Below are 16,012 nucleotides of genomic sequence, written 5' to 3' on the forward strand. Positions count from 1 at the left end.
CTGGTGTAGTAGGTGAGAGGAGAGGTTTGGTAATAACATGAATTATAGTTTATGATGAGTATATGCCCTTAGCTGTGTTTGTGACACAGAGAGACCAGCTGGGCTGGGATTCTCTGGTGGGAGTAAGAATCATGCAGTGCAGTTAGCAAAAGCCTTTCTGCTCCTTTCTTGGGCCCTTGGATAGGAAGGCATTAGTTGGTACAGTTTTGCTTTTATTGTACCCATTGTCATTTACAGACTGCTAACTTCTCCACCAATAAATATGAATAGAGGAGAAAGAATGAAGATTCATGAAATTCATCCCCGTGTCATTTCTGTGGGTCCTCAGGCCCCACCGTGTCCTTCATTGTCTTCTTAGGATTGACTCATATGCCACATATGAGAGACTTAGGTTTGCCTAACAGAAGAAATGCGTTCTGTGTATCTAACTCATATCTCCCAATGCAGACTTTCTCTTGTTATACCTTATAAAGATTTTAAATGTCCACTGTGGCTAAAAGCCAATGTGACATCTCCTTCGGCACTATATCATTATTGAGTCTATAAAAACTGCAACATTCAGGGGGCTAGAGAGATGGCTTAGTGGTTAAGAGCACCGTCTGCTCTTCTGTAGGTTCCCATGATTAATTCCCAGCGATGTCATTGCAGCTCGCAACCATCTGTAATAGTATCAGATGCCCTCTTCTGGTGTGCAGGCTCTCTATGCAGACAGAGCCTCCATATACATAAAACAAATAAAGAAACCTTTAAAAAAGGAAACCGAAGCATTCAAAACTGTTTTATTACGTATGCCCATCACTGTCCTCTTAACTGATCAACTGTTGTTTATCAAAATAGCTTTGTCTGTTAAAGCGAGACACAGATATTATAGAGTCATTCTCTGTGCCCCAAGGCGACATCCAGGTAAAGTCAAAGTTGACTATTTGTGCTCTGGAAGTTGATAATGCTATATATAATTTCCATCTCATTGTTGTTCCACAGTGTGCTTATAAGTAAAATTTAACAAGCATTTGTACAGCGAGCGTCTCTGTGACACCGAGGAATGAGGAAATACACTGTGGAGAAGGTGGCTCTGGAACATGTTGCGTTGTCTAGGCGGTCTTAGGATAGTCGTAGGTTATAGTGCACACTCAGCAAACATCCGTGAGTGTGGGAGTGAATCAATAAAGACGCCTTTGGGAATTTGATGAAGGCCATTTTCCTTCCGAAATAATAAAGCTGTGGCTAAGACACAAAAGAAATCTGCAGGACTCTTACGGGAATTCGTAGTTATGCGTAGGTATCTAGTTTATGTACTCACACCTGAAAGTGGTTTTGGCTTATAAATCTTACCTTATCTTTGTCTACAACTACATATACTGAGTTCCAGAGGGAGGGTTTTTTTCCAAAGAGTCTTTTTTCCCCCTCAAGTCATACAAATCATGAAAATATCAATCAGGAAGTCACTGCACTTCAGCTCACTGAATAAATTAGCTACTACTGAGTAAAGTTCCCATATACACTGAGAAGTCATACTTTCAAAAGCCATTCCAGGGTATTGCCATCCTTGGCTCTACTTTTAAATACACAATGATCCCTCTCATTTACAGCTTCCCTGGCCTCAGGACAGAGTATTTTTCAGTGGCAGAGACCTTTCAAGCTAAAAGTCACACGAGATCTGTAAATTAAGGTCAACTGATGGGCAGAGGAAACAGAGAAGCAGGCTATGCCTTAGCTTAGGCAGGCAGTCCATCTCTGTCTGGCAACTGCAGGCCAGCTAAACAACTGTCCTTCTCCATGAGCAGTTACAGCTGTTTTAATCAGTTACCCACATACATGCCATGCCACATAAGTTCAGCCAGCTGGCCATGGTGCATGCCTTTAACCCATCACTCAGGAGGCAGAAGCAGGCAGAGCTCTGTAAGTTGAAGCCAGCCCGCCTGGTCTACTGAATGAGTTCCTAGACAGCCAGGGCTACACAGAGAAATCTGTCTAGAAGAACAAAACAAAACAAAGCAAAACAGAACAGAACAAAACCAACAATGAAAAGAAACTCTTTAGATCACTGCAGATTCTTAAAAGAAAGAGAGGAAATGAATTGGGATGCTAATTTGCTAGAGCAGAAGATACAGAAGATGAAAGAGACAAGGGGAAAACCTTGACTTTGTAGAAAACTAAGATTCCTTGCAGTCATGAAAGAAACACATGGATTATCTCTTGACCTTCTGATATCTTTCTACAAATGCAGCATGTTCCTAGGGAGTGGGAGTAGTCTTCTCATTACAATTTATAATTTCACAGATCCTTCCTACCCTTCCTTTCTAACACAAGCATTTGAGTATGTTCCCTCTCCTGTGCCTGACTTGTTTCTTTTCAAAGCATTTGGCACCATGTAGAATACTACATGGCTGTAATCTATCCTGTCTCACAGAGCTGACTTCCCTGTCTACTGCTGTGTCTTGAGGGCCTGATGCTGCAGGTCTTCAGACAATACTTGTTAAAGTAATGTTTGGTTAGATGGTGGCTTAAGGAAAGAGACAATGGTTGCAAATACATGACAACTACCTCCAACAATTATACGGCTTTTAATCAAAGGGAGACAGAGAAGAGAAGAGTGTAGGCTTAATGGAAGACTGAAAGGGTGGATAGCTTTGCTTTTTTCCAGCTTTAATTTCTGGCCTTTGACATGGGAGCAGAATGGATCTTGAAAACTCTTCTGAACCCCCACCTTAGACATTCATTTCTTTTATTTTCATTTTCATTTCTCTTATTTGCTGAGAGAGTTGATGCCCAGATCCTTGGAGAAAATAGGTGGTCCACGATCCAATTTTGCTCCTATGATACACATTCCAATACTGGTAAAAGAAATTAGATTTTAAATGGTAGCACCCCCTCCCCAAAGTTAAGGTAGTTTGAGGTAGAGGCAAATAGCAAAATCAAAAAATGGAACAAAAGAGAGAAAAGGGGAAGGAGAGAAGGGGGGAGGAGAGAGAGAGAGAAAGGGAGAGAGAGGGAGAGAAAGAGCGAGAAAAAGAGAGAGAGAGTGAGAGAGCGAGAGATTAAATGAAAGTGTGGGGACTCTTACTTATATTAGAGGAATCACACAGAAAGGATAGTATTTTTTCAAGAGGGATAACTCTCCAATATGGTATCGGTCTTGCACCAAATCACAATTTATAACATGGTTTTCATGAATACACTTGGTGCACTGAATTGTTCTAGCAGCAATAATTTTTCAACCAGCAATAATAATATAATAATAATAATAATTAATAATAATATAAATAAACAACTCCACTCATGGGCCTGGAGATTACTATCTTGTCATAAAACAAAGTGATTCTACTTCCTTAGAACAAATTATTCTCTAGGCAATTCTGCAAAGCAAAGAATACGGAAGACTTTCCTGATTGATTTTTCACTCTCCCTACTCTCTCTCTCCCTCTCTCTCTCTCTCTCTCTCTCTCTCTCTCTCTCTCTCTCTCCTTCTCTCTCTCTCTCCACACACACACACACTCTTGGTCTTTTCCAACCATAAGTGTCACTGCACCAATGGAATTTCTACTTGCATATAAAGCAACTGGTGCCACAGACATATTTACTGTCACTTTTTATAAAAAGACGATATATTTTCCTCCATGACAAGAGAGCAGCTGGCTAATTTAGAATGCCTGCTGAACATTGAGGGAAAAGTAATCATTTTATTTTTCATGGGCATATTTAGAAGGTGCATGCTGAATATGAATGATGATAAATATTGGACTTGTACAGATATATGGGGGCCTGTCCAAATGTTTTCATAGGAAATGCACAGGAATCCTCATCCAGCTCTAAGGTGGGCTTTGATTCAAACAATTTATTATTTCTTAAGCAACAAATTAAGGCTGGCCAACACTGAGTATGTGTTGTTTAAAAAATTTAGAAGACATTTCACTGTTAATAATTTATAGAATCATTACAGAATATAATTTTACATACTGTTATGACATATGGTTTCTCGATAACATGGTTTATTAGTAAACACCAACGCTCTATGATAATTCAGTAACCCAAAGTGTGAAATTTCATTATGATAGAATTTAGACAGTGGTGCTTAGTTTCAGAACGTAAATTACAATTTAGAGGCATATATTCCCCCACCGAGCACAGAATCATAATGCGTCACTAAATGCAATATGAAAATATGATGAGCTTTATTCAAATTCACATTATTTGAGCCCTTTCCAGCTCTACTGTTTGTATTACGAGTGAAGCTATTTTTGTACTATATGTGTGTAATACATAAATGTGTGAATAAGATTCAAAAAGTCTACAAACAGAGCCAGTAAGATGGCTCAGTTGGTAGGGTCATCTACCACCAAGGAGAATGACCCGAGTCTCATCTCTGGAGCCCGCCTGAGGGAGAAAACCAACTCTTACAAGTTGTCCTCTGATCCCTAAATGTGCATTATGACATTCACAAATACACACACACACACACACACACACACACACACACACACACACACAAACACGAGAGAGATAGAGAGATAGAGAGAGAGAGAGCTGCACTTCCCAAACAAACTAGTCTGAAAAACAATCATTTCTCTTTGCTGTCAATTAAGTCTGTTCCCACATTTATCAAGAGCCTTTATCATATTACTGCCATTAAGCTGGGTATTGTGTGTGGAATTATTATAAGTAAAACGTATGGCCTATGGTTTAACAAACTGCACACCACAAAATGCACTCACATAAGTAATAAAGAATGGGGCTCATGTGTAACTTTCCAGAAGTTGTATGATGAGGGTGTCTTAAATCCATGGACCTTCCAACACCAAAAGAACCAGGGCTCTTCTGGGCCAAGAAAAAGAGTTGCCTTAAACCTGTATTCATTTAAAACTAGCGTTCTCAAGGTTCTGCCTCATACATTCTTCTGGCTTGTTTTCAAGAACACTAGAAATATCAAGTAAGAGAGGTTCAAGATGGTAAATATAGAGGTAGAAGGCAATATTGGTAGAATATACTGGCAGAATTAGATGATGATGATGGTGACAGTGGTGGTGGTGTCTTAGAGAATTTAAAAGTAATCATCAACTGCTTCCTTGCATCAGACTAAGTTATCTAGAAATGTATCAGATAGACTATATCAATAGATATAAAGGCATTGCTAAAAGCAAATTGTTTCTAGAAGAAAAAAAGAAGACAAAAACCTCTGCAATGCTGATATTGGCAGACATTGTTTAGACATGATACACAAAAGCATGAACCAGAAAGAAATTTCTCTTTTTTTTTCTAGTTTCATGTCTATACTTATCTCTGTGTGTGTGGTTTTCTGTCTCTGTCTCTGTCTGTCTCTGTCTCTCTGTATGTATGTATGCTTGTGCATAGTACATATACTAACATATGTGGGCACATGTGTGGGGTGCATTACATGTGTATGCAAGTACCTGTGGAAGCTTAAGATTAATGCTAGAATCATCACTGATCGCTTTTCTATTTCCTTATTAAGAATGTTTCTCTCAGCCAAACCCTGGGCTTATTAATAAAGCTAATATCCCCATTTGGCACTGAGGATTCCTTGTGCTGGCCTTCTAGGATTGAAAGAGTAGGCCGCCAGCCCTCTGTGCATTTCAGTTCTTAAGATCCAAACTTCAGTCCTCATGCTTCCTCAGGAAGCATTTCTACCACCAAGCCACCTCTTCAACCCTCATAAAAGAAAACTTTGATGAGATTTAATTACAATGTAGAAGTTTGCCCTTCGAGAGACATTATTAGAAATGAGAGAGCAAGCCACAGCATGGGAGACAATATATACAGCGAATAATGGGACAAAAGACTCATTTTGGGAAGTTGTGTGTGTAGCTTAGGTCTCCGTAAGACACAGCTAAACTGGCATAAGGCTTAATTGATTCACCACAATGAAAGAAATTAAAAAAAATGTTCAATAAGCACGCAAAATGTGCTCAATATAATTAATTATCAAGCGAGTACAAATTGAAATAGAAATGACATATCAATGTATATTTTTAGAATTGCATTTAAAAAAGAAGATCACTTGCACCAAACACTGGTCAAGGTACACAGCAAACAGAACAGAAGGGAATTTAAAAGAGTATAGCTGCATTCACAGACAGTTGCCGTATAACCTGACAGTTCCACTCCTAGATATTTGTTTCCAGGAAATGAAAATGCAGAATGGCCACGTAAAGGCATGAACACAGCAGTTCTGTTCATAAAAAATTGACAGCTAGGAATAGGATCCCAAATTGTCAAAATAAATAAATAGTGATTTTGAACAGAATGCTATTTGGCAAAAACTTTCTGAGGGTCTCACTGATCACATGCTGCTGAGAGAAAGAAGCCAGGCACACATAGACAAGAGGAGACACTGCATGATTCCCGCTGCCTGTGTAGACGTGGTCAGACTTCGGAAAGATGAAGATATGGGATGGGAAGGCACACAAAGAAACCTTTGGGAATGCTGGGAAGTCCGGTTTGCAATCTCTGTGGGGTTACCGAGGGCATAAATCGCTCTGAAGATGTTCAGGCTGATTAGTTTGAAGGGACACAGTTAATATGTAAATTATGACTCAACAGGAGTGATTTTAAAAAACCAAAAGAAGAGGCAGAAAAACTTAAAAAAACATGTATAAGCTTTAATTACAAAATATGAGGGGTCTGTGCATTTTTAATGGCCATAAAACAGCTCGTAGAATAAAAGCAAGTTTGGCTGCCCGCCGTGCGACTTTGGTTGTGCGGGCTTCCCTTCTTGTCTCTCAGTCGGTGTCTATTATAAAGGAAAGTGATAACAGTACTTACTTCATAGAGTTGTTGGGAGAATTAATGAGAAAACGTGTGTGAAGTATTTCTCAGTAATTAAGTCCTATTATTTTCAGTAACTGCTGAGAGAATCATATCACATATTTAATGCTGAGGGAAACTTGCAGTTATAAAGAGTTCAAATTAAATTAGGCTTGTGTTGGTTAGGAAAATATAGTATCATATAACATGCACTTTTTTTTTCCTTTTTAAAAGAATTTTTTTTTCTGGAGAGTTGCTCTTGCTAAGTACTCATGGCTGTGTCAGAACTTGCCACTAGATCAAACTGTCCTCTAACCCAACATCAGACACATAGAAAGGTGTCTAATTAATTGAATGAGTGAAGGCAGCTGATTCCTGGGATGATTTAGGATGAAAGATGAGTGTTGGTGGTACATTGTGATAACCCACGTTTGAACCCTCATTTGGGTTCAAATTGACTGTGTGCACATGTCCCATGGTGTACACATGGAGGTCAGAGGAAAACTTGGAGGAGACAGTTACCTCTTTCCAACATGTGGGTCATGGGGATCGAACCCTGGTTATTAAGCTTGGCAGAAGCACCTTTACCTAATGAGGCAGCTCACTGGCTGTTAAATTTCATTTTTTAAGCTATGAATATCCTTTGTCATAAAAAATTTATAAAGACTCTCATAATAGATACAAGAGACGAAGCTTAATCCTGTGTGCATCCACCAAATCTTGGCCCCTAGGTTACAGCTGTTGACAAAGCCCAATGTGGAATGAGAGGTTTTATAAGGAGTCATGCAGGGCAGGCAAGAACCCCACACGGGGAGGGGAAGACGGACCAGAATGGGAGTGACATACACAGCACAACTAAGCAAAGTCTGGATGGAGGGGATGGGGCTCCATTTAGAAAACCACTTTCAACCCCTCACTGCCTCAATCTTGAGCTTTATTTCTATCTCCCAAAGCCTAGAAAGTTCTAATACCATTTGTTCTCTGGGGTCTTTGCTGACTCTCCCAGGGAGAGAAAAGTTCTACACTGTCATAGTCTCGATTGTGCTATGTCATAGCAGAACCCGTCATAGATCGTACGGCAGACACCTCATCACTTAATCCTGTTGTCACTTAAAGACGGATGTGTAGTTTCACCATTCAGAATTCTTCTTTAAGTTTACTAAAGGAGCTGAGCTGTGGGTATTTAGACATGGAAGGTGCAAGACAGGTGGTCAGGAACTGAAGCTCTGAAATACCTTCTGCATTGACAGCATGTTTTAAGGATACTAGGGTTTAGCTAGCACGGCCCAGTAGTTTCCTTTTCCTCACTCTCAGTCACAACTTTCTGGGAGTTTGCTAGCTTCCGTGCACTCAGCTGGATGGAGCCCAGTAGGGGTTCAAGGCTCTTTTGAGTTGCATCCTCTGCAATGAATGAACGGCTAAGACCAGTTCATCACTTCGACATTGTTTTCATCATGTGTGATCCAAGTACAGGCATAACCACCACTCTCAGATCACGTCCTCCTTCAGAAAGTTGTTGCTCATCAAAGGTAAAGGTGTTTTCTCTTCCCTTGAATCTGAGCAGGCTTCTGACAACAGGAAAGCACACTGGAAGTGCAATCCATGGGTCTGGAAGCCAGGTTATAAAGGTGACAGTGTCTATCTTATACTCTAGAAGCTTCAACTGTTATGTAAGTAGTATGCTTTCTATGGGGTTGTCAAGATGTTCAGGAGCTCCCCAGAGCCCATGAAGAAAGAAAATAGGGACAGACGTGGATTCTGCATGAAGGGAGAAAAATGCCTAACCAGCTTCCAGTCAATCCAACACTGAGATGTTCTATCTCTTGTCCTGTCAGTTGCAATTGCATGAGAAACCTGGAGTCAGAACTATCTAGGCCAGAGCTCCCAGAGTTCTTATCCCACAAAGAGATAAGGAAAGGGCTAGTTTAAATCCCTGAGATGTGGAGTGAGCTGTTAGATAGCAGGAGAAGGCAAACCAGGCAATTTCTCCTACCTGTACTCGCATTGCTTGGCTTAAGCAAGGCAACACTTACAGTTACCTCATGTGCAAGCATGAGCAGATGCACATAGGACTGGTTGCTGGTTATGCAAAATACTTGGGCTGCGGGCTTCATATAAAACAGACAAACAAACCAAACCAATGGACCTGAATGTACTGTGGTTCTTTTTACATCACAAATATAATCGCTTCATTAACACATTATATATGCTATCTTAATTACTTTTCTCATTGGGATAAAACACCCTGACAAAGGCAACTTCAAAACGATAGGGTTTATTTTAACTCAAACTTAACAGCTGTGGTTTGAATGATTGGCCCACGGGATGAGGCACTATTGAGGAAGTGTGGCCTTGTAGGAATAGGTGTGGCCTTGAAGCAGGAAGTGAGTCATAGTGTAGGTGGGCTTTGAGGGCTCCTAGTGCTCAAGCTCCACCCAGGGAGGAAGAGACCAAGATTTGGAGCTCTCTGCTCCTCCAGCACCATGTCTGCCTGGACACTGCCATGCTTCCCACCATGATGGTAATGGACTGAACCTCTGAAACTGTAAGCCAGCCCCAATTAAATGTTTTTCTTTATAAGAGTTGCCTTGGTCATGATGTTTCTTCACAACCTGAGACCCTAATTAATACACCAGGGTACAGTCATCCACCATGGTGAAGAGATCCCAGAAAGTACTTGAGGCAGCTGCTCACATTGCAGCCACAGTCGGGGACCAGGGGGAGGTGAAGATGTGTGCTTAGCTTACATCCCTTTTTATATATGTACATAAAGCATACCCTTACCCTTACCCTTACCTCTTACCCTGCACATTCTAATCTCTCTAGTAGTCCTGTCTATTCTTTCTCATCTCTAAAATTATTTTTTCTCACATCCATGTGTAGCCTTTTTGGTTCGTGATCTACTGACTTTAACCAGTACTGTCTATGTGATCAGGAGTTTAGCACTATCCTGGTGGCTACACGACTGAAGACAACTATTCCCCTCCTCCAGAATCTACCAGCAGTCAATCATTCATCAGAATGCCTGTTTCTCATGCATTGTCAATGAAGAAAATTAATAAAAGATTATTTCAGGAGAATTCCTTTTAACAGATCCCCAATCCACATAAAATTCCCCCTGCCCCCCCGTGTGTGGTGTGTGTGTGTGTGTGTGTGTGTGATATGTGCCCCCTTTACTGTTATTACTATTTATTCCATCAGTGACATTCCACTTTGGTTTGAAAGTATTACCTTAACATTGTAGTATCTTATTTCCTTACTAATGAAAGTACCTTCTCAGAGACTTCTTCATTGATATTTAATGAATGAAGATACCTTTAAAGCTGTGGGTATCTCCTGGCACATAGTAAGTTAACAAGAGATCTCAACATCTTGAATTTCTCATCTCTAGCAATCAGCAGGCCTGGCTCAGGGATAAACCCCAGGCGAAGCGGGAGAAGGGGGATGATGAGCTCAGTCTCACTGTGTGCTGTTAGAAAGGACCAGACATGGCTGGGACAGAGTTGAAAATGTTCTCTCTGTGACCAAAAGAGGCAGATATGCTTGCTGGGTTATTAATTGCATCTCTGTTTATCTTATCTCCATAATTTAAAGACTAATGAAAATTGCATTTTGAATAAACAAGTCAATAAATATTTGCTGATTAGCTGAATATAATCTTGCAGTAAAAGCTGACAGAAAACAGAGCTTTTTACATATAGACTTGCACCTCAGTCAGCTCTTATGCTGATTACTTTTCTATTTACCTACTCTATGGACACCAGAAGTTGGTCTGGTCTGTTCCAGGTCTTGCATCCCGAGATGCATAGGGTGGCCTAGGCATACTCAACGCCATTTGATGGTTAATGTTTCAGCAAACCCTCAGGTGCTTCATCTCAAATAAATAATTATGAAATCTAAATGACTTAGATTCTAATATACACCTTTCTATACTAAGGATGTAGTGAAACCTGAAGCTTAGGTTTACTGGCAGTGCAAATAACAACCGACATTGCGTAGGGTTTGGTTGTTGTCTATTGCAGTCAACGTTTATGTGCTGGGAGTTTGGTCTTGCACATGTTGGTAGGAAGTACAGAATTTTGAAGAAAAGGAGTTAGGGCGTGGTCCTTGGGTCATCGGTTATGTTCTCAGAAGGACCCCAGTCTCTGTCTTCCAAACTCAACATGAATTCTATGCTCTTCCGAACATTTCCATCATGAGGTGCAAAGAGAGCCATGCTGACGATGGAAATATGCCCTTGGAACTCTAGATCTGTGAGCCAAGTGAGTCTTTAAAGAATTACGTTAGCCTGCCTCAGCTATTGCAGTATAGAAATGCACAACGAACGAACATATTCTACAAACAGACTTAACACTTTGCACCATCAGTGGAAATTTGCAGTTCATTAGCCTTATTGATTTCTTTTTTCTCTATCTTCACAGTCAGCTCCCATGCATTTAAACACACTGTGGCTGCCTTGTGGAAGTTATTTTACCTTACTATATAATTGTTTAGTTCAACGATAAGACAGTATCTAAGAAGTAGCTTTAGACAGCACAGATAAACATGTATAATAGCTGATTTATCAATGCATAACTCTGGCGAACTTTTCCAATTTCCTTGGCATCAAATAATTTTCCCTTTTAGTGTGGAGGCTGCATGGTCAGGAACATCAGCGTGCTGTCATGTAGGTATTTTATCTCCTAGGTGTCTAGGTCTTAAAGCATTAAAAGCTTAAAATAGATATTTTTGGAGTTTCACATAAAGTTCATATGGACTTAAACTTTAATACTTCCTATATGTCTATAAATATTTTTCTTTCTATCTTTTTAGAAGAGGATATTCCCTGGGTTATCCTGCTTTAGAAAGATCTTTTCCTGGAAACGGCTCAGAACCACATCTGGCCTATATAAGTGAGGTCGACAAAGCCTTTCAGATCATTATGATGTATTTGCCGGATTTGTATCCTAATCTCCTGAGGTGTTTAAGACAATATTTATGTTTGTTTTAAGTAAAATATCTTTCTGGTTTTGTGAAAGAAAACCAGGTAAGTTTATTAACAAAAGTCATGACCTGCATAGACTTGGTCCTAATTGTTACTTTCACATTTCTCTGGTGCTTTGACTACTTCTTCTTAGTTACCTTTACCATCTTTCTGAGCACTTCCAGGAAATGTGACTCTGCATTTCCTTAAAAATGCTAACCTGGGCTAGGCTAGGTCTTCTTTGCCATTTCTTCTCACACACTTATATAAGGCTTTTTATAGACCAACAAGACTATATAGAATACACAGCATACTTCAGTATAAATATCTGTCACTTTATGTGAGATATACTATCAAGGTATACAAAGGCAAGATTCTTCACATTGCTGAGTATTACACCTTTAACTAAAAAGCCCAAACAAAAACCAATTTTTCTCTCTTTTCAACACAAAGTCTAGTTTCTCTGTTGCTAGGTAATTCATGCATATCTGTGAGATTTCTACTCTGGGTACTAGAAATCTTTTTCTCCCATATTATGTGGACTTCACTATGCCTAATTAAAATATTTCTTGATTACCTACCACATGCCCAAAGCAAGATAAGGGCTCAGCCTCTTCCCTTGATGTTCTTGAAATTTTCTGTCAGGCTATTTCACAGCTCAGGAATTAACTAACCAGGCACTCATGTGCTTAAAACCCTTGATTTACACTGGTTATATTATAGAGATTAGAATTCAGCTATCGGAACCTGCTTCTGTTTACACTCAAGGCAATGAATTTGTCTCTATGTAGGAAAATATACTCTGTGTAAGATGTTTAGAATCTACAGTCAGACTCAGCAAGACACAAGTTACCGAAATACACGGAAATTACTCACCAGCTTTAGGCACTGACCTGGCCATTAAGAAGCTAGAAGGCTTGAAATACGTTCTATGGTATTGCTGGATTTAATATTTATACATAACATGAGATTCCATATGATCTCTCTTGAATTAAGCTCTGAAATCGCATTTCAGAATACACCTCATTGCTGTGTAAGATTTGGGATTGCACCAAAATTGTAATATAAAAGGCACTTAACAGGGCACTTAAGCCAGTATTTTTGGAATAAGGGTCTGTTACTAAGCCAGACAGTCACATTGCTCAACCCCAGGCTTCAAGCTTTAACAAAGATTTATACCAAGGGGCACGTGCTTGGGACTGGTAGTGGTAGTGGTCAGCATGTGTCTTTGTTTTGGGATTTGTGCTCATGTTATGGGGTCCACTTGAATTCAACACAACTCAAATGCCAGGTCAATGCAGATGACAAAAAAAGTGTAATCAAGCTGCTGCTGACTGATCAGGGCTGCAGAACAGACTGGGAGCTGAACTGCATTCCTGAAGGAAAATTGCACAGCATAGTTAAAAGATGAATCCACACATCAAGAGGGATCGGGTAGGTCATAGCATTGCCCCATCATATTTTGAAACAGGGGTAGGGAGAGAAAGTCTCTGTTGTGGTTTTGCCCTGATTTGGGCTGATCGGTCACAGAAAAGGAATAAACATTAGTGATTTGGCTTTATCCCAGTCACCTGGTTCCAAAATCTTTGACTCTGAGCCTTGGTGGTCAGGCCTCACCCTGGATATTTGTAAGTCAACGATAAGGGAACAAACGAATTGGTTCCTGGGCCTGGGACCATGAACTTAGTTTGACTCTGCCAACAAGATGGAGAAGTTGTCCCTGAGATGTCTGGATTCAGATAACTTTGTCCTTACCCTCAAGTCATTGTTAAGGAAGCACTTTAAAAAGAAACTTGGAAGTGAGCCGGACGTTTTAGATCAAGAATAGAAGCAGGTGAGCAATGGCACAGACTTTAGAAATGGGCGTTGGAATACTATGACTCAGCATTATCTAGTTCCAGAGGAGGAAGTGGGTCTTTACATTGATAGTTCCTACTTTATGCATAGGTACTTGGCTAAGCTTGCACTGGAGAGGACATCCAAGGTACTGTCTGAGTAAGCAAGCAGGACTCTGAACTGACATCAGAGGTCACTGGAAGCAAAAGGGACATAAAAATGTGAGGCACAATGGGGGTGTTGGGGGAGAGTCCAAGGATCTGACTTAGACTTTACTGCATGGCTGCTGGTACTTTTGTTTTTAGTAGACAGAAACCCAATCTAACCCACACAACTACTAAAAGGAATTCATAACTTCATTCATTTTGTGTATTTTGAATTATAGCATTGTTTTTCTTACGTTCTTCAGAATTCAGTCTCTAGTCTCTTCTGAAAACTGACTCCTCCACCACCCCCATGGCCAAATACTACTTATCCTTCATGTGTCCTTTACATGTTTTCTTCCTTACGCAACAGTAAAACCAAACATATAGATTTATTGTAATTGAAACAAACTAGGTCAAATGCCTTCTCTAGAAAAGAGTATATGTGTCTATGTCTGACTAACACTATAGTGAAACTAATCAAGAACTATTTACCTAAATGGAGCGATGTTACGATTTGAAAAATAGGAAAAAAGCCACTACAATTTTTGGCTAATCAATATCTATATAACCCTTTGGCATTATATTCAATTCTCTAGATCCAAAGCCCTAAGTGGAAGCAATGGTGATATACTGGGGCCATCTGATGTCTGAGCTCTATCCTTGAAAAAAACTTTAATCTGTAGTGTAATTTGGCCAGAGGAATTGATAAAACTTCCTGTGTCATTAGGCTATACAACCCATCTTAAGAACACTTATTTCAAGGAATAAAATGAAGCTTTTTCATTTACTAACATCTTGAGATCAGAAATTCCTATGGAAAGTCTTAAGTCAAATTCTGATATAATTTCTAATGGTCTTTAATCAAGTGATAAGTGGTAAATTATTCATCACTTACACTTTTCAATACAGAAGGATGAAGCGTATGTTTCTATCTTAAAGGCAAATGAGCCCATTATAAAATGCAGACTCAGTGAAATTACATAAGATAAAACTGCTTGTAGTCAGCAAGAAACACACCTCACTGGCAAGACATACAAAGATCATAAATACAAAGTACCAAGAAAGCTGAAAACAAGCAGGGCCTTATACCCTTGAGAAAGTAAAATTCAAGCCAAAAGTAGAAGATATCAAGATAATACAGGTAATAATCTAACAAATGAATATAATGATTGTAAACATATATTCATGGGGTGTTGGTATATCTAATTTTGTAAAACAAACACTATCATAAAGTCACAGTTAAGAACAAATATGATAAGAGTAGTTGACTTCAATTTTGTATTTTCATCCACAGACAGCTCATCTAAATAAAAATAAATAAAAATATAAAAGAAAATTAATTTAACTTCAGGGTTAAAATACATGATAGGCTAAATGAGTTGAATGGAAATCTACAGAACATTGCATCCCACAGCCACAGAATGGACATTCTTCTCATAAGCTCGTGGGACTTTCTATTAAAGAGGTCATGGTTTAGGGAAGAATACAAGTCTTAACAAGTACCAAAAAGTCTAAAATACCATATAATTCTAGCACTAAGAGGCAACTCTGTGAGTTGGAGTCCAGTCTGGTTTACATAGCAAGTCAAGCCAGGACTACATAGCAAGTTCTAGACAAGCCAGCTCTACATCATGAGGCCTTGTCCTCTACTCAGAAGAAGTAAAAATATTTTCTAATATACTATTAGGTAATAATAAAATAACTAAAATTCAGTAGCAAAATATGGCCTACAGTAGCTTCAAATTTACACAATGATTGAACAAATAAAACAGCCTTGAAAGATAAGAGCATGTTAAAGAAGTAAAGGCAGAAATTTGAAAAATTCCCAGATCAGATGAAATGAAAATAGAAGTTACCATATTTTTTTTTTCAGACAGAAAAGGCTGTTTTAAGAGAAAAAAACTATAGATACGTATGCTTATATTACAAATATAAGCAAAGCTCCATCAATAACTTAATATTACATCTGAAGGTCTTTGATACATAAGAACGGGCCAGATCTAGTTTAGCCTATAGGAGGAATTAATAATGATCATCATGAAAATTAATGAAATTGAAACCAAAAACACAGTACGAAGAATCTATAGAAAGAGAGATGGGGAGAAGATTCAGTCAGTGAAGTGCTTGCCATGACAGCAAGAGAACCTGAGCTAAATCCCCAGAACCCACACACAAATACTGGGGATGGAGACATGTGCTTGTAATCCCAGTATTGCGGAAGTGGAAATGGGAGGGTCTTGGTAATTGCTGGCCAGCTGCTCCTGTGAACTGCAGGTCAAAGTGAGAGGCCTTGTCTCAAAAACAA

Source organism: Rattus norvegicus, chromosome 1, assembly GCF_021556685.1.
Source record: "Rattus norvegicus strain SHRSP/BbbUtx chromosome 1, alternate assembly SHRSP_T2T, whole genome shotgun sequence".
Classification (NCBI taxonomy): domain Eukaryota; kingdom Metazoa; phylum Chordata; class Mammalia; order Rodentia; family Muridae; genus Rattus; species Rattus norvegicus.